Source organism: Dermacentor albipictus, chromosome 1 (assembly GCF_038994185.2).
Source record: "Dermacentor albipictus isolate Rhodes 1998 colony chromosome 1, USDA_Dalb.pri_finalv2, whole genome shotgun sequence".
NCBI lineage: Eukaryota > Metazoa > Arthropoda > Arachnida > Ixodida > Ixodidae > Dermacentor > Dermacentor albipictus.
The window spans coordinates 451,510,207-451,533,501 of NC_091821.1; the positions used below are offsets into that span (position 1 = coordinate 451,510,207).

General features: G+C 44.9%; 1 long non-coding RNA gene across 1 annotated transcript in view; it reads left to right on the forward strand.

Moving 5' to 3' along the window:
• The window catches only part of LOC135911077 (uncharacterized), a 357,016-nt gene that overhangs the window by 151,798 nt on the left and 181,923 nt on the right, over positions 1-23,295 (forward strand). Inside the window, exon 3 of the long non-coding RNA XR_010567204.2 lies at positions 6,460-6,537. This is a non-coding gene — a long non-coding RNA (uncharacterized lncRNA). The remainder of the gene's footprint in view (positions 1-6,459; positions 6,538-23,295) is intronic.

The window sequence follows — 23,295 nt, forward strand, 5'->3', positions numbered from 1 at the left end:
TTGCTTATAGTTCACTAATTAGACCGCAACTTGGATATGCATGCGTTGTCTGGGACCCGTTTAATAAACGCTATATAACCCACCTAGAAAAGGTACAGAGAAAGGCTGTAAGGTTTATTTACTCTAACTTTTCCCCGTATGACTCACCCTCTGAATTAATGCAGATTACCGGTATCCGATGTCTTGAACAACGAAGAAAAAATTTACGTTTGCAATTTATTTTCTTACTTTCGGATCAAGATGTAGCTATTATCCCTTCTCCATATCTGTCGCTTTCAACGTCGACTCATACACGCCACAATCATCCTAATTCCCTGACACCGTATTTTTCGCCAACACATTTACTCAAGTTTTCATTTTTTCCTCGCACTGTAAGCGACTGGAATGATTCTTTATTGCCTTTCGCCACACTTTGATGTTTTTAACTTCGTTATTACTGTTTTATTGCCATTTGACCCACCCTGCTTAGACCTGTACAAGGTTTGCAGCATTGAATAAAGAAAAGAAAGAAATATAGCTCGCGTCACCAGCAGTCTAAGAGCTACTTGCTATTCTTTAAAGCAGGAGGGGGGTTTTGAAGCCGGGAAACCGTGACGGCGCACTCGGAACTGTAATTTCGCGCACTTGTTTCGTAGACAGGTGCATTGAGACCGTTTGTTCCTTTTGTTCGTTTTAGAAATAGAAAAAGACCTTGCGTAGGCTATGTCCAGCTAATGCATTTTGTCGGATCTGTACGGCCATCGTATGCTGCTGTCGATTACGTAAGCCATTTGTGCTTGACGTGTCAATGCGTAGATAATAATGGGAGATCTCAATGGTACCACGCCAGTGACCATTGAGAGAAGACAGTCATGCCTTTCGCGAATGATGAGGAGGCTAAAATGATCCTGACTCTGGAGGCGGCGCATGGCGACAAGAGGAAGGCAGCGAATTTATTCCGGATGTGGCATCGCGGATGACTTCCTAGCCCCTCAAAAATATTTAGAACGTACGAGAGAGAGAGAGAGGGAGCAAATGATAACGGAAAGGTAGGGAGGTTAAACAGGACGGAGCCCGGTTGGCTACCCTACACTGGGGAAAGGGAAAGGGGGACGGTAAGATTAACAGAAGAGAAAGTCTACTGGAGATAGTTGGTCAGTCGGTCACTCAGTCCGGATCACAGACGCTGACTCTATCCGGTCGCTTTCAAATATCGCAGCAGCGCTTTTGTGGCCTTTTGTAGCTGCGATATGCGAGGCCATGATCCCAAGATCTTGTTCAAGGTGAACGGCTTATCATCTAGCTGATTGAGAGCTGTGCAGAGGTCTTGCCTTTCATTTTCATAAGTTGGGTAGTAGCACAGTAGGTGTTCTATGGTTTCCTCGACACTACAGGCATTGCACTCGGCGCTATCAGCCATTCCAATCAAAAATGCATAAGCATTTGTGAATGCGACGCCCAAACTGGTCGTCTGCACTGCTTCCTCATTTCCCGGAACACCTGGTAACAGCCGCAGTTGCATAGAGAGATCGAGGGAATGTAAGCGATGTTGAGTGAATTCAGGTGTGTGCCACTCCTCCAATGTAAAAGAGTGCGCTAGCTTGCCTAAGTATTGGGCTGCGTCGGTCCGCGATAAAGGTATTGAAAGAAGGGTTGCTCCTTCGTGTGCTTTTTTAGCAGCTTCGTCAGCGAGGTCGTTACGGGAGATACCGCAATGACCAGGCAGCCACTGAAACATGACGTCTTGTCCTTTCGTGATCATGTGATGGTGCATTTCTCGTATCTCCGACACGAGTTGTTCACATGACCCGCGGCGAAGAGACTCCAGTAGACATTGTAAGGCCGCCTTCGAATCGCAGAATATAGCCCACCGATTAGCCGGTTGGTTATTAATATAATCAACGGCACCTCGGAGGGCAACAAGCTCCGAACCAGTCGATGTTGTCAAGTGAGAAATCTTGTATTGGAAGCTTAGTGATCGTGATGGTATAACCACTGCGCTGGTGGTGCTGGTCTGAGTGGAAGAGCCATCCGTATATATGTGTACTCGATCAAAATAGAAAGTGTGCAAACAATCCAGAGCTGCTTGCTTCAAGGCCAAGGTAGGCATGTCGGTCTTCTTTCTTATCCCTGGAACCGTAAGACAAACTTGAGGTTGTTTTAAACACCACAAAGCTGAGGTTGAACGTGCAGAGGTTGCGAAACGCGATGGTAAGGAGGTACGATGGATGCTGACCTTGTTGGAGAAGGACGCCTGTGGTCTTCGTTCTGGCAGGCACGCAAGATAGCTTGACTGCATCCGTGAAACATGATGAAGATGGGCTCTAAGCGTTTTGGTGCTAATGTAAGTCGTGATCGAATGGTCTTGAGCCATTATAATGGTTCCAGCTGTTGAGGCGCTGCGCGGAAGGCCTAGACAAACACGTAGTGCCTACGCCTGCACGCTCCCAAGTTCTCGAAGACTTCACTTGCATATTTTAGCAAGCACGGGGGAGCTATAGAGTAGGAATCCGATGAACAGCGCTCGATATAACTGTAGCATGGAGCCCACTGACGATACCCATCTTTTGCCGGCGATAAACTTGAAGACGAACAATAGATGTGAGCTTCTTCTTTACGTGGGCAACATGAGGGCTCCAGGTGACGTCCCGGTCTACAAAAACGCCCAAATACCGGTGACTTCTCTTGTAGGAGGTAGGCTGACCGTTGATGCATACTGGATAAGGAGTCATTGCTTTTCGCGTAAAAGCGACTAACGCACATTTTTCTGTTGAGATGGTAAGGCCTTGTGTGTGAAGGTAGTCAGATGCCTGTGGTGCTGCTTTCTGTAGCCGTGCGGGAACCTGCAGGCGAGTGACCGCTGATGTCCGGATGCAGATGTCGTCGGCGTAGATTGAAACACTCAGTGTTTCCGGTATTGATACGGCCAGCCCAAGAAGCGCGAGGTTGAAAAGAATACGGCTTAGAACACCACTTTGGGGAACGCCTCGGCATGTGTAGTGGTTGGTAGTCGGACCACCTTCCGTACGTACGAACAAGGACCTTTGCCTCAAGTAGTTACTGACCCATCGATATACTCGCCCTCCTAGTTCAATTGTCAAAAGTGCGTCTAGAATGGATTGATGGGAAACGTTGTCGTAAGCGCCTTTCACGTCAAGAAAGAGTGCTACTGATAATCGCTTCCGAGATTTTTGTCATTCCACAGATGATACTAGATCGATAACACAGTCAATCGATGAACGACCGCGTCGATATCCCGCCATAGATTCAGGGTAAATTTTGTGGTGTCCAAGGTACCGTTTGAGACGCATGAGGATCATACGTTTCATGAGCTTCCCGATGCAGCTGGCAAGAGCTATAGGCCGATAGGATGCCAGTTCAAGCGGCGACTTTCCTGCTTTTAGAAGCGGTACCAGGCGGCTGCGTTTCCATTCCTGTGGGACGACAGCATCTTTCCCTGAACTGTTAAAAAGCCTGAGGAGTTCTCTTCGTGCTTCTCTGCCTAGGTGGCGCAAAGCAGTATATGGTATGCCATCGGACCCTGGTGAAGACGAACACCTGCATAGCGACATAGCAGCTTCTAACTCTTCCATAGACAATGGAGCGTCCATACTTGCATCTCGTGCGCCGGGGATGTTGCCTAGAACCATGTGAGGGACTAAAACTGTGCCGCCGGCGACGTCCGCGCAAAATTAGAGCAAGGGCACTGAAAGGATGTCGTTACTGGTGACTTGAACAAAGACCCCGTAGGGTACGACACACACAGGACAATGGCTTGCGGGAGTCTAGTGAGTCGCAAAAACATTTCCATGTTTGATGCGCTAGCTTATCCATACGGCGTTTGTTCTTCTTTTGCATGCACCGAGCTTCTCTGAGGTCAAGAATTGACTTCCTGCGCCTGTACCTCCTTTCAGTTTCGGCGACGTAGTGCACGATGCCTTTCCAATTCTATTTCATTATCTGTACGCTTTGATGGATGTGTGAAGCAGCGTGTGTAATTTTGCATAGCGTCTGCAATTATGTCTTCTAAACTGCGTGCAATATGTGCCTTGCATGTGTCTTCTACGCGATCTTGAAAGATTGACCAGTCGATTTGGTGAGAGACAACCGGTAATGCGGCGTCTAGTCCATCGATTCCCAGATAGGTCGGAATATGATCACTTCCATGGGTTTCAATATCAGTGAACCACTGCACGCTCAAAGTCAGGCAACGTGACACCAAAGTCAAGTCAAGGCAGCTACTGTACGTAGTTCCTCGCAGAAATGTCGGGCTTCCGTCATTTAGAAGACACAGGTTGTGGCCTGATGCAAAGGATACTAGTGACCTGCCCCTCGAATTTATCCTGGAGCTTCCCCATATATGGTGGTGAGCGTTGAAGTCCCCTGTTATTATCCAAGGACCGGGAGTAGCTCCCATAATATCTTCCAGTCTTTGTCTGTCAAACTGAACGTACGTTAAACATACGAAGTCTTTTGGGAGACGGGTAGCTTCACAAGAAGGCGACACAGGACTGCGATGGTAGTTCAAGAAGCTGAAACGGATGTTTTGGCATTCTTTTCTGGTAATCATCACGGTAGTGTGCGCGACGCAAGTGTGGAGGTCGGAACCTCAAGGTCCTCATTGTGGAAGATTTTGAAAAGAAAAGGTTATTTGCAATCGTACTGTGATCACCTTCATAGACAACTTGAAGACCGACATTTTGAATACGCACTTGACTTTGCCAGTTGGATTTTCAAGAAATATCAAGATGAAACGGATTTTGTCTTTGGCGTACCTTGGACGGGTGAGGCTAATTTCTCTAGAAACACAGAAGCTAATCTTCAGCGTGTGTAAAGCACTACTGAAGTGAGAGGAAACTCCACTGTCTGACACAAATACGACACCAATATCAGCGCTAGCATAATGTCGCGTGTCTCGTGCAGCGTTTTTGATGGCAGCGATCATGGGCCCATATTTTTTGACAACACAATAATGACGCACTATTACGTCAACGACATCCTCGAAGGCTCCGCAAGCGATGTCTGTTGCAACTTTACACTGGCGCACCTTCGGAAGATCAGGTTTCAACACGATTGTGGGCCTGCGTATAGTAGTGGTCAATTTCGAGCATGGCTCGACAAGCTTATTCCCGGACAGTACATTGACCGGCAGAGAACGGTACCCTGGCCTGCAAGGTTGTCAGACATGACACCGCAGGACTTCTTCATGTGGGGCTACGTGAAATATCGCATGTATAACAGTGCATTAATCATCACACCGGATGCCCTGGAGGCAAAAAGAAAGAACAGAGTCTGCCGCGAGAATCCAACACTGTCGGTCAAAGTTGCAACCGCGCAAGTGTTGGAAAGAAGCAGCTACTGTATTGCTTCAGACTGTGACCTGTTTGAGCAGTGCTATAAATGGCAGTAGAAAATAACCATTCAATACTGGTGTAAAATGTCAATGCTTAACGCACCTTCATGATGTCACCCTTTCCTTACATAAAGAAAGCTTGTGACGAAAATGGAAATAGGTAGAAAACTGCTTTATTTTGCCTATTTTCGCAGTTCAAGAGACAGAAAGAGTAAGTAGCTAAACCAGTTGAACCTTTCGATGTTTCTGCGTGGGTGGCTGAGTCGTCTTACGGGCGTTTGGTATACTTTTTGTTGAAACAAACTCCTGAGTAGCTCTTTTCTGTCCTTCCGAGAGCTGCCTTTCTTTCCTTTTCGTGCTGTTTGGCTCACTGTGTTTTTTTAACATTGGCTGAATTTCCTTTGTAGCTGTGTTTCAAGATACGCGAAGGTTAAACCTACCCTGAGTGCCTCACGATGGAGCACGACTTTCTTACGTCAGCAGATGCGGACGCTTATCGCACCACGCTAGTAAGGTCGCGAAACCTCTCCAGCCCTCCTGCATGACGAAGCCTTCTACGACGCGGCGATAAACAGATGTAGCCGCATATCTTTTAAAGGTTGCATGGAGGCGCTTGAGTAACGGCGCACGAGTGCTCATCTATTGCATATTACACGTAGTTCGTCGGTTTTGGTTTTTTCTTGGAAAAAACAACCAGGAACACTTCAGCACAATATAAATGCTTGATCCGGTGATTATTTAAGGTGCACTACAACTCTGCAATTCACATGTTTGCGATTCAAGAAATAATTAAAGTTAGGCCAATTAAACGCAATTAGCACTGCCGCTACTGTGCAGACGGTGCGATTTCTCTACAGCTCTTGAGTTTTTAAAATATTCTAGGTCTAAGTTAACTGGGACGCCCGGTAACGTTATCAGTATAATGAATGAATGGATATGTGTTGTTTAGTGGCGCAAGGGCCAAATATGTGGCCCTTGCGACAAAGAGCGACAGTTATCAGTATAACTAAACCTGAGAGGTAACAGAAAATTTTCGACAAATTTGTGAAACAGTCACACCTGCTGCTTAGTGTAGCATGTGCGTGTTAGGTTTCGTGAAGAATAAAAGGTGCCCGTATAATCCGCAGCGCTCATGTGGCCAGGCAAACGGAGAGGTGCACTACCTGCGTCCCGATTATGGATGGGGCGATACTGGAACACGAAAGGTGAGGGCAAATTTAATGTTATTAAACCCACAACCATCAAGCGTAAAAAAAAGCAATTCTTGTCATAGCGGGGCTTCAAAAATAAAAAAAGAGCGCCTCGCTTTCACAGCTTTCTTACCAAATACCAACGTCATTGGTCTAAAATAAATTGTAGTGTATCCTGATAATATATATATATATATATATATATATATATATATATATATATATATATATACCATCAGCCTGGTTAAGCCCCCTCTAGTGTAAAGGCCTCTCCCATACTACTCAGACTACCCTAGTCATGTGCTAATTGTGGCCATGTTGTCCCTGCAATCTCACCGCCCACCTAACTTTCTGCCGCCCCCTGCTACGCTTCCCTTCCCTTGGAATCCAGTCCGTAACCCTTAATGACCATCGGTTATCTTCCCTCCTCATTACACATCCTGTCCATGCCCATATCTTTTTCTTAATTTCAACTGAGATGTCATTAACTCGCGCTTGTTCCCTCTACCTATGTGCTCTTTTCTTATCCCTTAACGTTACACCCATCATTCTTCTTTCCATAGCTCGTTGCGTCGTCCTGAATTTAATTAGAACCCTTTTCGTAAGCCTCCAGGTTTCTGCCCCATAGGTGATCACTGGTAAGACACAGCTATTATACACTTTTCTCTTGAGGGATAATGTCAACCTGCTGTTCATGATATGAGAATGCCTGCCAAATGCACCCCAGCCCATTCTTATTCTTCCCATTATTTCTGCCTCATGATCCGGATCCGCCGTCACTACCTACCCTAAGTAGATGTATTCCCTTACCTCTTCCAGTGCCTCGCTACCTATTGTAAATTGCTGTTCTCTTCTGAGACTGTTAAACATTACTTTAGTTTTCTGCAGATTAATTTTTAGACCCACTCTTCCGCTTTGCATCTCCAGGTCAGTGAGCATGCATTGCAATTGGTACCCTGAGTTACTAAGCAAGGCAATATCATCAACGAATCGCAAGTTACTAAGGTATTCTCCATTAACTCTTGTCTCCAATACTTCCCAATTCATGTTTCTGAATATCTCTTGTAAACACGATGTGAATAGGATTGGACAGATCATATCTCCCTGCCTGACGCCTTTCTTTATTGGGATTTTGTTGCTTTCTTTATGGAGGACTATGGTGGCTGTGGAGCCTCTATAGATATCTTTCAGTATTCTTACATACGGCTCGTCTACACCCTGATTCCGTAATGCCTCCATGACTGCTGAGATTTCGACTGAATCAAACGCTTTCTCGTAATCAATGAAAGCTATAAATAAGGGTTGGTTATATTCCGCACATTTCTCTATCACCTGATTGAAAGTGTGAATATGGTCTATTGTTGAGTAGCCTTTACGGAATCGTGCCTGGTCCTTTGGTTGACAGAAGTCTAAGGTGTTCCTGATTCCATTTGCGATTACCTTAGTAAATGCTTTGTAGGCAACGGACAGTAAGCTGATCGGTCTATTATTCGGACCCACTGTGCACGAGCTACTTCGCCTGTGCCGTCGCTGCTAGGGAATGCGTTCCATGTGAGCCACGCGTTCACGTATTCACGCTTTCTGTGTGAGCAATGAGCGACGCAAGCAGTGGAGGCACTTCTGCCGCTTTTTCTCAGCGAGCTGCCCGAGCAGAGGCAAGGCGCTGCCACCGACAGGACGCTGTCATTCAGAATCAAATTCTCCGGCCTGATATATGGCGAATTCAAAACCACTAAACATCTGCGCTCAAAATTCGCATTACAGAGTATCCTAATCGTCGGTGAATTCCAGTATGTTCTTGCCGGCGCTGCCATATGTTTCTTTTGTTTAATTGGCGTGGGTCATTATAGTCTTAAATTTTCCTGCTACACTGCAGGACAGAACAATCGCATCAGCAGCACGATCACATCGGCTACACCAGCAAGACCAACAAAATAAATAAATATAAACAAGCAACAAATCATCAAGTAAATGTAAATTCGAGGACGCCCAAGCACGTCTTATTAGTTGCGAATGCGGAAGCATTAATGTCGAATTGAACGTCGGCGAGCGGTACTTCGACTTTTGCGCTGCGAGTAATCATAGCGGTACGTGTTGCACGAGCCAGCAACCAGCATCAGTCTGCGTTGTCAACGCCGCAGGCGGTGACGCGACGATGCCTATCGGGCCACGCGTTGCGGCGACGCCTTCTCCTCTTACGCAACACCTGGCGCACTAATGCAGCAGCACTTGTTTTCTTTCGCCCGCTCTGCCAACGCCTCCTAGATGGCACCAGGCCTGCGGATTTCGATCAATAACGCCATGCTACCTTGCCCAGCTGCCCTAGAATCTAATGGGAACGCTCCAGACTAAGCCGGGATGATTTTGACGTCATCGCTTTCGCCACGCCGGGCTTGGTAGTGAAAAGATTGGTCCAAGTACCAATAAATCATAAAGCTGAGTGGCACAGGCCTGCTATCGAGGAGAGATGGACGCTGCTCCGTCGAGGAGCGCTCCTGCCGAGAGCGAGGGTGACGTAGTATCGCGGAGATGCGCTCTCCCTTCACGCAATAACTGGCGCGCTATCGCGGCAACAGGTGTTCCTTTTCAATCACTAAGCTCCGTCGAGGCGGTGCGCTTGTGACATGGCGTCGCAGCCAATGGCGATGCGAACTTATGCCCTGTTTCGCTGCTGCATACGACAGACTACGGCTTTCTTTCTCAATGGGCCATTTGACGCGTTAGAATAAATAAATGAATAAATAAGTAAATAAATAAATAAATAAATAAATAAATAAATAAAACCTCCACTTCAGTGCAAGAACCTGCTAGGTTCTTGGTCCCAGATGAAACAGGTTCCAAGCACTGCAGCCGTTATTCGCCCTGCACCGAAGCACCAAGCAACGCAAGGACTGTCTTTGAAAAAAAAGCACACATACACACCACATGGCACGGCACTCACCAAATAACCTTCAAAGGGCCTGAGGCAGTCTTCCTGAGTAAAATTTACCCGTTCATCCCCTGAGTGTTGCTGAACACATCCTCATATGGAAGCAGCTGGGACCGAATTCTCAAATATTTTTGTTCGAAAATGCTGTTCATCATCGGCCTTCGCTAATAAGTCTGACATTAATACTGGCTGGCACAAACGCTTTAAGTGAAATAACTGTTTCTTAATACGGACTCTAGTTCTCGAGATATCTCCCGCTACCCACTGCACCTAAACGTTTCTACTCTAGTATTTCTAATACATCTAGCAAGTGAGCGGCCAAGAACAATGAGTGAGTTAGATTGCCTTTTCTGACATCAGTTTGATCTGTATTATCCCATCTGTATTGCCCAAAGAATGGCTAGCTTTTGGTATGCGTGTGCATTTCCTAATGTATTCCCGTCAGCTTCTTCTTTTCCATTACATCAACTCCGTTCTATAAGTCGCCCTTCCGCCTATCAAAGAAGTTCGCCATTACCGTATGATGGAATGTAGCTAAGTCATCACAAGTATACTTCTCGCATCACCTAAGATGGTGTTGAAAGAGAAGAAGTATCGAGGAAGTTCAAGGCCATAGATGTAACAGCCCGAGTTCCAGATTGCCTTTTACCAAGAACTTATGCATTTGACATTCTGGGGCCGTATAAAGCGAAACTATTGAATCTGCTTTTATTCCGATCATCTCCCGGAAAAATTACGTAACCGCCGACGACAGCATCGGGCAGTGACTCATGGCGTTGTCTGAAAAGACCAATCAAACGCTCGCCTCGTGAATAGGTCACATTTGTTTGTTTTAAAACAAGTAACATTGCCTAAGAGTGACCGGTTTTTCTTACCTGATTGGCTGACAAGTGTAGAAGAGCGCGCTCAATGGGTAGAGTTCCGATTGGGCCGAGCCAGCACAGTAAAAACAGATAACCGGATGAGGTGGTGCCTGCGGCTGCGATTGATCCGCTTGCCATTCGTTTGCTTGCGGTGGCTGCTCGAAGATCGCAGTGGCGTCCAACATAATGATAAGAATGCCCCTAAAACGAATCTTCAGCACAAACGAGTTGGCAAAGCGAGGTCGTAAACGTGCCGAAAGGGCTTGATAACGTTACACTGGCATGCAAAAAGGATTATTATAGGCAACTAAGTCCATGCTCTCCGGAAGGTACGAATAGCATGTGCCTGAATGATCGGTGCACCGCCATCTTGTATTCCTTTCGGAACGGGGCAATTTCCGACTTCCGAAGAAAGTGCTGTGTTTTTTTTAGGCAGACTAATAGCATTAATAAGCTGTACGCGTCATTTTGACGCGTCAGCTTTCGCGGTTTTGTGACGTCATATAACAGGTAAGCGAAGTGGACGCAGTCCAAGAACGTTTTGACAAATAGCAGAGTGTTAAGGGGAAAAAGGCGTCGAATCAGCAATAGTTATTTTTCGCTTGCTCGTCCTAATCATGCATTATCCGCGTGTACACATTATATCAGATGAGGAGCTATTGCAGTTTACGTGATCTCGCGTAACATACACGCGTAGTGGGAATGGCCCGAAAATGTTTTTGACTAGTCGTGAAGGGTTGCTCGCAGAATTGGCGTTGCCTTGGGGGAGGAGTGCCATAGAGAATCTTCTGCGCTTGGGGTGTTATCAGTCCTCTTGCGTAGTTACGAATGGCCGTTTTTGAATCGCTGATGATGCAGTGTGTATTGGTAGCAGCGTAGGCTAAAGCGATGTGCAGATAATCTGGGCCCCTGGTCACTCGGGTCTGGCTGGAAACGAAGCCGCCCAAGATGCCGCCCGAGCTCTCGCACACCGGGCGCATCATCCTTCACCTGCGTCTTCCGATCCCGACCAGCCCTCTGTTCTGTATCGCGGTCAGGCGCGGGACGGAATGATTACGTTCAGAGAAATTCTCCTGCACTACCGCAGAGAGCCGTTACACTGCCCCCCAGCACACAAAACACTGAATAAATCTCAATCCACTACTTGGCGACTCCTTCAGACATGAACGTTTCCGAACCCCGTGCTTTACAACCGCATGTACCCCGATGCATGCTCCCCACTCTGCAAAGCATGCAAGGTCCACGCTGACCTCGATCATATTATCTGACAATGCCCTAAAGCCTCACCCACCAACACCTCCCGCACCAACACAAGCATCATTAGTACGGCCGAGCAGTGGGAGGCATTGCTGCTCAGCTTGGACCCAGAGGAGCAGCTCTGGGCCATCCGGATGGCCGAAGACACCGCCAGAAAGCAAGGACTGGCCGCCGTCTGAGGAAAGGGGGGGATTGAGGGTTAGTCTCCCGACCCGCGCCACCCTTTAACCCCATCAAGGACATAATAAAGTTTTTTCTCTCTCTCGCAGAATTTGAATAGAAAGCTTTGAAATTGGTTTACGTCAGAGCAGCACTGTGTGTGATAAGACATTCTGCTTTGTTCAGCGGCATTTTTATGTGAAGCAACCTTAGCTTCATTCTGCGCAAATTTCGCCACGTACGTAGGTGCCTGTCTCCTCTCACTTTTATAAAAAAAGAAATGAATGTCTGACCGACGGTGGAATGTAACCTCTGGCGTCGAGCACAGCAAGCCGATGCTCCAATCATCGCTTGCGATAGCCTTCTTTTTCATTGTATTTATTACAACAATAAAACATGCATGCATGCACGCACACTTCTCTCTTTCAAAAGCCAACCAGCTCCGTGAAACGCTCGACGCGCGCTCCATGCTGCTTCCTCGTCTTCTTTCCTTGTGAGAGCTCGCGCTCTGAGGCACTGTTATAGGCAGCGTGATCTCCAGTAAAGGCCCACTTTACTGAGTGCTTACCTGCGTGCTTACCTCGTAGCTCACTGCATAGTTTTGTCCGACTGTGTGCTGATTTCACAATCGCCTAAATTAACCATGGTTTAACATTCTTTCGGGGGAGTACAAATTTTATCATCAATTTACATGCATATATAACCCGCCATGGTTGCTCAGTGGCTATGGTGTTAGGCTGCTCAGCACGAGGTCACGGGATCGAATCCCGGCCACGGTGGCCGCATTTCGATGGGGGCGAAATGCGAAAACACCCGTGTACTTAGATTTAGGCTGCCGGAGTCCTCCGGAAACCTAAATTTTCTAAATTCCTAAAATTCCTAAATTTCCTAAAACCTAAATTTCCGGAGTCCTCCACTACGGCGTGCCTCATGATCAGAAAGTGGTTTTGACACGTAAAACCCGATAATTTAATTTTTTAATGCACATATATATATATATATATATATATATATATATATATATATATATATATATATATATATATATATATATATATATATATATATATATATATACACGACTGCGTAATACGTAGTTTCTGATGAAGTCGCTTTCTGTGTTTCTCTCGCTTATGCTGGTGCACTGCCCGTGTAGCAATCACCAATTGCAATATCCTAAACTTGCGTCGAGCTGCCGGCGCTGAAAGCGTGCCGTTGCTGCCATACGACCGCCTTTACGCGGCCGTCGTCGCGCTGCTGTCGTCACAGGTAGATAAGCTCACGACTTCACGCATATAACCAACCATTCAATATAAAATAACACGCTGATCCACCTCGTATCGCTTTGGGGAACCCCCAACAAACGCTAGAGATCCAGGTACCTGTGAAATGCTTCGTATAACATCGATTCCCTCAGTGCGCATGCGCTGCATCCGCACAATTTTTCGAAAAGCACTCGTTTTCTTATTGTCTCTAGTGCATTACGAAATAGTGCGTGCGCGAAGTTTTCCGTGTAATCTTCGTGCTGAACATTAGCACAATATATTTAACACACGGTACTTGTATGGTGCATACGCTACACGCGGTATCATTCTTGTGCGTGTGAGTGCGTGCTCTGCATCTTTTCCTGCAGTAACCACTCCAGATAAGAGCAATTATTAGAAATGTGTCACGAGGTCCATTTATAATTTACCGAAAGCAATCGCTTCTGCGATTGGCCACAGTAGTGGTAATGCCCTTTATCTCAGTAGTCATAAAAAACTAGTAATGCGCTGTCTGGACACCAACTTCGAGGACAAACTCCGATGACAAATCCTAAGAGGAAGCTGGCAACTGTAAAAAGCTATCGACACTTCAGAACGTCTGGAAGACGAATGAAATATTAAAAACACTGCCTTAGCTAAACATTCAGATCTCCTATTTAATGCGCAGATAGGAATTAAATGATCGACAGCGAAGAAATAATAATCAAAATCTGAAACGTGCATCACAAAAAACTTAAATTCAGGTAATAAGGCGATGATTCGCTAAAGCCTACAACGTACGAAGCACTACAAACGAACACTGCAACCTTCATCTAGATATTTCGAAGCACCAATAAAAGATAAATAAATGGAGCAATATCAACAATAAAAAAATTATCTACAATACTGGCGCCACTGCTGTTATCTGCAACAAGATCTCCGGCATGTCAACGTTATCATAACATAACATTTCGCAGTTCTTTTTTAATCATACGGCAGAGTAAGAAAGAGGTATCGCAATAACTGCGAGTTAAGGTTTGCCCCTTTGTTAGCTCACACATTATTCCATATAACAGGCAAGTTTTCGACTGGCGTTGAAGCACCAAGCACGTTTCAGAGAAAATAAGCCTTCAATACCTTTCAGCACATTATGCAGAATGCAAACTCTAGGGAACTTCTACCGTAACTCCGTGGGAGAGAACGTACTATTTCGCAGCCTGATTTACCACCGACTCCGCCAAGTGGATATTTAAATGCAGCTGCTTGAGATGGTAAAGTTCGAGCAAAGAAACGGGAGCTGGACTTCAGTCTCAAAGGCATCCATTCGAGGTGAGCCTTAGAGAGTGCCTGTCTTAAACGCCGAACGTGCGCCTTCATCTCGACCGATTCGGTCTGGTCGCTGTTTTTTTATTTATTTCGCCTTCATCGACAACTGCTGGCCTGGGTGGCGCGTGGAGTTAACTCGCTTCGCCATTTCCGTCGTCTTCGCCGTGTCACATGCGCGGATATTTACTGCGACATGCAAAACTGGCTCCTCCGCGAAAGATAAGGGGGGGGGGGCGCAGTAAAAACAGCATTACATTAGTATGCGTTTGGACGTTCGCATTCCTAGACGCGGATCTCCGCCACTACACAGCTGACGGCATCGGCGTGAGTGTAGGAGTAGATCTTTTTTTTTCAGTTTTACCTATACAACTTTGCGTTTGTATAAGCATGGAATTTGCGGCTTCGATTCAACGACCCCACTCACTTTACCCTCCAGCTTCTGCACTTCCTGTGTTTCAGTTAATCTAGTAAAGCAGGCAGATGCTTTCTGCGAAAGAATCGCGCGCTTTCGCATTGGTTCTGAGCTACGAGGGTTGAGTGCAGCCTGCAGAAAAAACAAAACTGAGGGCTTGAATAAGAAGGTCGAAAAATAACTAATTCTTGAATTTGGCAGCACGCAGGATTGCAAACAGTTCTGCCACGGTGGAAGATGTCTCTCGGGATAATTTAAATGTTTGCTCAGCGCAAAATGTTGAATGACGAATGCTGAAGTCGAGGAATGTTTATGACACGAACCATCTGTATAAACGTGGATGTACTGGGGATATAAGGAGTACATTTGGAAGAGTGCCAGTTGTTGTGCGGCTACTATGAACATGTCTCTCTTATATATAATCCCGTCAACCGATAATTCTATTTTAGGGCATGTTAACATCCAGGGAGGGTAACAAACATCCACTTTCCATAATTCAAATCTTGGTAATAATGCTTTATGTTCTAGAACAACATCGTGAATTTCGCTTTTGTTTCTTTCGGTAAGCGCGAGGTTTAATGGATGATTCTCGTGTTCGGTTAAGATGCGATAAGTATGTGGGCATGTTTCAACCGTTCGTATGACTGGAAATGGTGGGTGACGAGTTTCTGCAATTACTAAAGAACTCGAGGTAGCCTGCGGAACCCCAAGACACACTCGCAGCCGTCTTGCCAGTAAACGTTGAAGACGCTCCTCAGAGGTTTGCGGTAAACCATGAAGAATAGGTGCCGAGTAAGCATTTTTTTGTTTTATGAGTGCGGAATGAGCCTGTAATAGTGAAGAGACTGATCCCCCCCACGTTGTGCCAGCGAGTCGCCGAAGTACGTTTATTACTGCATTGGTCTGCTTTTCGATTGCGCGGATGTCTGAAGCCCATGTTAGCTGGCGGTCAAGAATAATCCCAAGAAATTTATGCTCTTTCACAAACATAAATGTTTGCCCATTAAGCATAAGCTGGAAATTATTCAGCTGTCGTCTAGTAAAAGGAAGTACGGCCGTCTTTGCGTATGAAAGACTCATGCCTGTTTCTTTTAAGAAGGAGGCGATACTATCAAGACCCTCTTGCAGCATTGTTTGAAGGTCTTGTATATGAGATCCAGAGGCCCATATGCAGATGTGATCTGCGTACAGCGAATACTGTAGACCAGGCGGGAGTTTTATTGCAATGACGCTGAGTGCGGCAGGAAATTTGACCTAATTTCAACAATCTAGTAAGAAATTTTTTTATTTTGATGTGCTATCTTTTATGGGATCTGTTAAAACAGTTTTGTACATTCATATAAACGAGCCGTAAAGAACTATTTTTCAGCGCAAATGTAACGCGATTGAATAAGGAAGACTTGGGCCGCTTTGTGGCGGAGCCCAATGTGTGCGTCATTTTTCTTTTGCTTCTGCTAAGCGCTGTTCCGACAGCACCTGAAATAGGCAGCGTCCTTATGGTGGAGCAGTATAGATAAGATTAAGAACTTCAGAGCCGCGAAATTTTTTGATCAAGCCTCCGTGAAAAGAAATATTTTGATTTTTTTCCTTCTTCTTTCTGAGGTTTCAAGTGTGACGTTACAGGTATATCTAAATACTCAGGTCATAACTGCTTAAGAAAGTGAAATTGTCATGCACCAGAAAGTTGCGTAAAGCTACGAAGAATGCTAACGCGGATTCCCAAAATAGAAATGAATCTCGACGTCAATTCTTCTAGCATTGAAACAATGTAGTACTGCCGCACTGCCACCGCACAAACGAGTCGCTTCCATCTGGACAGGCCGCGCCATCTAGCATCGCCGCCGCGAAGTCCGCGCCTGAAGCTATGTGAATACAGGCTTGAACATTTTTCAGTTTTGCGGAATTTTTAAAGATCGTCTGTAGCAGATAGCGCAATTTTCCTTCTTGAGCTGGATTGTTTGAATAGAGGGACATTACTAGCACGAGAAATGAAAAAAGTCATATGAAAATAATTAACCAAAATTTATCAATTAACGTCTTAGTTATTACTTTAGGGCTCATTTTTCAATTTAAGAGCTGTAGCCGGTGAGTTCTCAAGATATATCCACCAGAAATTAATTACATGGGCGTTCCAGTCACTTTTGTGGTTCAATGAATAAAGGAGCGTTTTTATTAAAAAAGTAAGGGGAACAACTGTGCAGTTCTACGGCGAGTTCGATGGCGCCCAACTCCAAAGTGGTATAATTCTGCAAATGCATTCTAAGTGGATGCGCATTGCAAGCTCCCCGGCTGCTATTCGTAACTTGCAAAATGTGCCCTAAAGTAATTCTGAAGTGAACTAGCGAATTTTTTAATTAGTTGAATGTGTTTTGATTTTTCGAGCAAGAAATGTCCGCCAGCCCGTATAATCCAGATCTAGCACTAGAATGCGGTTATCTGAGGAAAGGCGACCTATGAAAGCTGAAAAACCCAAAAAGGGATCACTCAGCATATTCAGTCAAGATTGTCTGCATATTCGACGCGGGTTCGAATCCGCCTTGCTCCAGAGAAATCTGTAATGATGTCTTTCACGTTTAATACCTATACATACCCAGTGGTATGTACCCATTGACCTAAGTTGGCGTCAAAAATGTTTATTGAAGATGGGCACATACCCTGTGGAATATACCCAGTCACTTAAGAAGGCATGAAAGTTGTTTATGGATGCGCATGACAGCGTTGTGCCGTCGTTTTATACCTTCTTTTGTCCTCGTCCTGCGTTCCGCTGTAACGAACCTTAGCATGTTCATGGAAGAGTGGCGTGCTGTACGGGCCACATATCCAGCCGCCGAAGTTGGCGTAATATAGTTTCAGTAAATAGTAGCACTAACCCATTAACCCACTCTAACCAAAATTGGCCGGAACAGGTTTGTTTACGAGCAGTACATACCCAGTGTCCGTACTGTTAACCCATGTTTGTCCGACCATTGGTTTATAACATCGTGGTTCCCTCAGCACTGCAGCTCGATTCCCCACATTTTACACAATAGCCTACCCAGTGACCCAATTTGGCGGGAAAACGAATAGAGACATAGGCTGACATACAGACCGGCTGATGGACACCTGAAAGTACGTGAAGTATAGTAAGAATGATAATCACACTAAAGCTATAGTGTTATGGGGATCGAATATTGTGCCCCAACGACCTTTCTGGGACAATCACCTTATACTGGTTGCCCTACGTGGCTGGAGCAAAACTTTCAAAATGCGCAAGTGCCATGTAGATCCACAGAACCAATATAATATTGGCCGTTACTTGAAGTTACACACTATTTGTTGCATTTCGTCTTAGTACACACTTAGTCTCAGATTATAATTCAACTTCTCAAATATTATAATTAGATTAAGAGTGTCAGAGAAAAAGTTGTAGGGCAGCTTGCAAAACTTCTGATCCAGATTTGTATTGCTCAATACGTGGTAAATAAATGTATTTTTCCAAGCATAAGTGATGCCCTCGAACACGCCAAAATGCCTCGAGTGGCCAGTCGCGCGGCGATTCGTGTATTCGTGGGCTTCTTTGATACTTGTAAAAATAATTTTATGTTGTACGTATTGAGTTTTTCATATTGCTCTACGATTTTCTCATTGACACATCTAACCTGGATATTTGAGAAGTTTATTAATTAATTAAGACTAGTTATGCTATTCGGCGGACTGCAAAAAGTAGTCTGAGTAATTCTAAGTGACGGCAAACAATGTTACCTTGGTTCTGTACAGCATCGTGGCATTTAAATATTCAAGTTTTTCTCCAACTACTTGGGACAGCTGGTATATAAGTGCAGAAAGAAAGACCCGGTACAGAATTCGCAAAGGTTTTTGTCTCTTAGTTTTTTCTTCCAATGGCCAGCTGCCTTCTCTAAAGATCCGCAGGATGCAAAACCAATTGCCCCCCAAACGATTAAAATGGATCTACACTTTGCACGTGCAATTCAACAAGTTTGATGACAGTTACTTTGGTGTACATGGCCATGGTGAAAAGTAGAAACACGGAACTAAACTTTTGATAATTCTGTTCAACTTTCTGATGCAAACATGAGCAGTGTTTTGTGTAAATACGAAGACAAATTGCGTAATTAGTTTATTCGGTAAATAAATTGCTTTGGTTTCGTCTGCGAGGGATGTCCCCATGGGCTTAAAGTTCACCTGTATTGATGTCAGTCGCGTAAATATTGTGGCTTTTTTTAAAGAAACGTTGCAAGTAAACGTAAGTTACGTCGAACCAATGGGAATTTCAGAATCTATGAGAAGCGAAGAGGTTGCGAAACGGTTAATGAAGCACCGTAAGCGGCGCGCGCAATGTTTTAACTCCAGTACATATACATAGCTAGTCAATAAAGTGTAAGGCCATACAGCGCCGCGCTAACTCATTTGGTAAGAGCATCGGACGCGTAATGCAAGGACGTGGGTTCGTATCCCACCTGCGGCGAGTTGTTTTTTCATTCGCTTTCATTTCTTCCTTCATCTATAATATCTGCATATCAAATAAATAAACAGGTAATCCTATAACACTTTCCTTGTTAGCATGGTCACCGTATGGTTTTAGAATTAAGCTTTCTGTGCCTTCGTCCCTTAGTTTGGCGTGGATTGGTCAGTCGGTCACTGTGTTCCTCTCCTAGATGGCTCGTTGGCGGGTCTCAGCACTCTAACTACAGAGGCGTAGTTAAGGTTTAAAACAGCTGCTTCCTAGCACAAGCACTCAATAAAGAAATGCCGCCTCCGATAGTCGAATTTGAACGAGAACGCCTCATTGCAGCAGACATATGCTGCATGCGTTAGGCAACAGAGGCGTGTCTGAAATGAAACCTTGCCAGTAGTTCCGCAAATTCAAACCCTTCTCGGTGGAACCGTGGATGTGCCGGCGCTGCCTATATTATTCCACCATTCACGGCGGCACCGTGCTACTATACTATACTATACGATACTATACTATACTACCATACTATGCTATACGCGACATATGCGAGAAAGACGTTTCCAACGGAGTTGGCACTGAGCCACGCGTCTTGCTGTCACGCCTGTGCTGAACTGCGAGGTGGAGCTGCGCAAATTCCGCGCATAACGATGATGCTTCAAATAGGTGCGGAACAGAAATAGCGCAGAACATTATACCCTTAGCCATCCATCATATTTGTATTGAACGTTTCTGAACGACGATTTTCTGTCTCAGGGGCCAGGTAACCCAGTGAACTACAAGCTTCGCGGGCCTGGTGATGATACTAAGTCGCAGACTAAGACAGGCAGAGTGGTTTTCAAGCGAAGGCCTATCAACCACTACATCAGGAAAAATGCAATGAGAGAGAGAGACAAAGAATAAGGAGGGAGGGGGGAAACTTCAGGTCTGCTGTCTTTCACGAGGGAAAGCGGAAAGGGAATTCGAAGACATATGAAGGGAGAAAGAAGAGTTATATCGATGATAATCGGCGCACAGAATTGAATCAACGCACGCCGCTATTACAGTCTATCCCACAAGCCCATAGACCGCAGGTAGCGAATTATCGCTCTGGATGCGTCTAGCGCACACGTCCCCCCAAAACGCAACATGTTGCAAATATCATCTTAGCGATGTCATTGTTTAAGGTCTAAGAAGTCTGTGTTAACATGTTTTGTGACTGCCGGCACAAAAGGGTCCCGGCTTTTCATGTCTAATCTTCATTGCGGCGACTTCATCTTCTAGCAATGTTCCTCCTATCTCTCTCTAATTGGGCTCCTTCGATTACGGCCATAGAAAGGTATCTATGTAGTGGTTTCTTTCAAGTATATCTAGAGGAATCTCTCCATGACTTGGTAGCGTCAGTGTAGTGCCCTCCAAATATGGTATGTCATTTGAAATTGTGCTTCTCACAATCGAGGAACCTCGTTAATATTCGGATTGAATATTTTACGAATGCGTACACCAGTAGCTTTAATTTCTTCTATTGTCTTGCTTATTTGCGTCTAATATGTAAACTGAAAAGCATACGGTTCTATCTTGGACAAAGATACAACGTCGAAGCATTTTGTTAATGCATTTTTTATGCTTCTCTGAAGTGCTGTTTGTAACAGACAATTTTACAGTGAAAGGTACGTATGAGGAGAACGTTGCGAACGCAAGAACGGCAACAAAGTGGGAGGATGGCCAGCGCGTTTATAACAAGTACCGGCAGCAAACATTATTGCTCACCCAACTTCAGTTTTGTTTTGTTTAGTTACAGATTGAAATGCCAGTGAGAAGGTAGCAGACACGTATCATTTACACAGTTGAACTCATTGACAGAGGAACTCTTTTGCAGCGGTGTAGCATCACTACTGTAACAAAATACCTAACCTTTCACCGACCTGCTTCGACAGCATAATCGTCTAGATATACTGCGTGCGCAACCGAACAAATATTCTTGCTGCTAGAAAAAATGAAATTGAAGTCAGTTATAGAGTGCCCTGAATAGCGAAACGATGATTAAGCTTGCTAAATAATACCAGAATAATACCTCCGGATAAATAAGACCAAAATAACTGTAGTGCTAGGTGGTAGCTATGAAGGCTGCTATTATGAAAATTAACAAGTAAACAAAGCTGAATGCATAGAACTTCCTCTTGGATGTATACGTGCCTAATTTCCCGCATAGACACTTTGTGCGGTACATTAGTTCAATTCCTTATCGCCGTCTGTTGCTCTTATAAAATAACGGGCATGCCTAATCTCTCGCGCCTGCCCACGTTTCCTGTTTTTTTTTCCCGTGCACGCTACCAGTGTTTTTCTGACGGTATCATCTTTTAAATTTGTTAATGATTTTCATAGAAATAAACGCTATATTTCACCTGGTTTCCGTGGTTGCTGTCGATGAACATCTCACCAATATAAGATCTCTTTGCACTGATATCAGTCCACTCTCTTTCTATGAAATCGACCACAACTTTCATTCGAGACTAAATGGAGATCTGAAGAATAACAGAGAATACTGCTAATACAGCGGGTAACATGCAGGCTGCGAGAATTCTGATCCTGGTTATCTTCGGGAGACAAAGGATACCCAAGTTCCTGCAGTAATAAAAAATCTGTTCGCATCCCTGCCACACGCTGATAAAGCAAATCTGCACTGTATTGAACCATTATATCGATTTCAAGTAGGCGAACAGGGAAGTCTGCCAAGCCATTTACAGCGCAAGACATTGCAAGTTATGTCTTATCCTGTGCAATGCGGCATTCGCTTCGTTCGCTGGGACCGGTTTTACCGCAATACTTAGGACACGCCCTGTTCTTACGAAGCTCACTTGCTTCGCTCACTTGTGTCGATCACGGTTGCGTACAGCTATCAATGGAGAACCGCTAATGGCTAAGGTATCGACTCTTCATCAGCGAAAGGGGAACAATGGGGGTAATGAGAAAGAAATACTGATCCCCGCGTTTTCTCGATAGCATGTCTTGTGAGCCGCTCCTTTTCTCGTTATGGCTCGCAGGAATCTTGCCCTTTCTGTGGCGTCGACATTCAAGACAGTAATGAGTGACCTTTGTTATACCCGGCGAATTAAGATGCATTTCTTTTTTTAGTGTCATTTAGTTTTATGTTGTTCACAAGATAGGGGACTTATTTATACGTAGCATTCTTTGGCGAGTACCCAAAAAAATTTGGTAGCAAAGTTGTGTCTGTCGCGCGAGAAGCGCTACACCTTTCCCACGGAAATGCACACATAGGGCTCCATAGAAAATACATTGGGTTGGGGTAGCCGAACTTAAATTTGATAGTGGGTCAACATGAAATTGTGGTTGATATAGGGGTGGGCCAACTCGAATCGGGGGATGATCGGGGGTCGCCGAATCTAAATTTTGAGTGATATGGGAGTGGGCCAACTTAAATTTGGGAGGGGGTCAACCTAAATTTAAGGCTGATATGGAGTTCGGCCAACTCGAATATGGGAGTGATATGAGAGAGGGCAAACTTGAATTTCGGGGTATAGCCCTACTGTAATTTGTGGGTGGGCCAACATGAAATTTGGGAAGCAAAAGAAAAAGCTAAGTAGCAGCTGAGCCAAAGACTACTATGCATAGGAGATGGTTCCCCGAATTTCTGTGAGAGAGAGAGAAATAGATCGAGAGAGAGAAAGGTTTAATGATACGAAATGTAATTGTAAAATGTAATTTCTGTGGCTTTGTTGTAAGCACTACCCAACACCAACATATGGTACTATGCCGGAAGAGACAACACTTATTGGAGCCCAGCCATACGAGTTCTTTTACAGCGAAGGCGCTAGCCTTTAGTTGGTTTGCATCTTTCGTGGCGTGCTCACTCAAAAAACGGCTGGTAGAAAAGGGGATTGTGTTTGGATTTCTGTGTAACAGAAATATATTTTATCGTATATGCCAATTACAGTCCGATGCTGCTGATTGTGTGCAAGTCGTACCTTTCGAATTTTCTGGCACCTTTTACTTTTAGAAATTCAATTAGCTAAATAGCGGACTTGGGCCAGGCTAAGGGCGGAAATACATAGGGCAGCTAGAAGGCTTTGTGTTTGTGTTCCGCGTAAAATAGATTCTTTTCGTACGTATTAGAATTACAGTCCAATGCCATC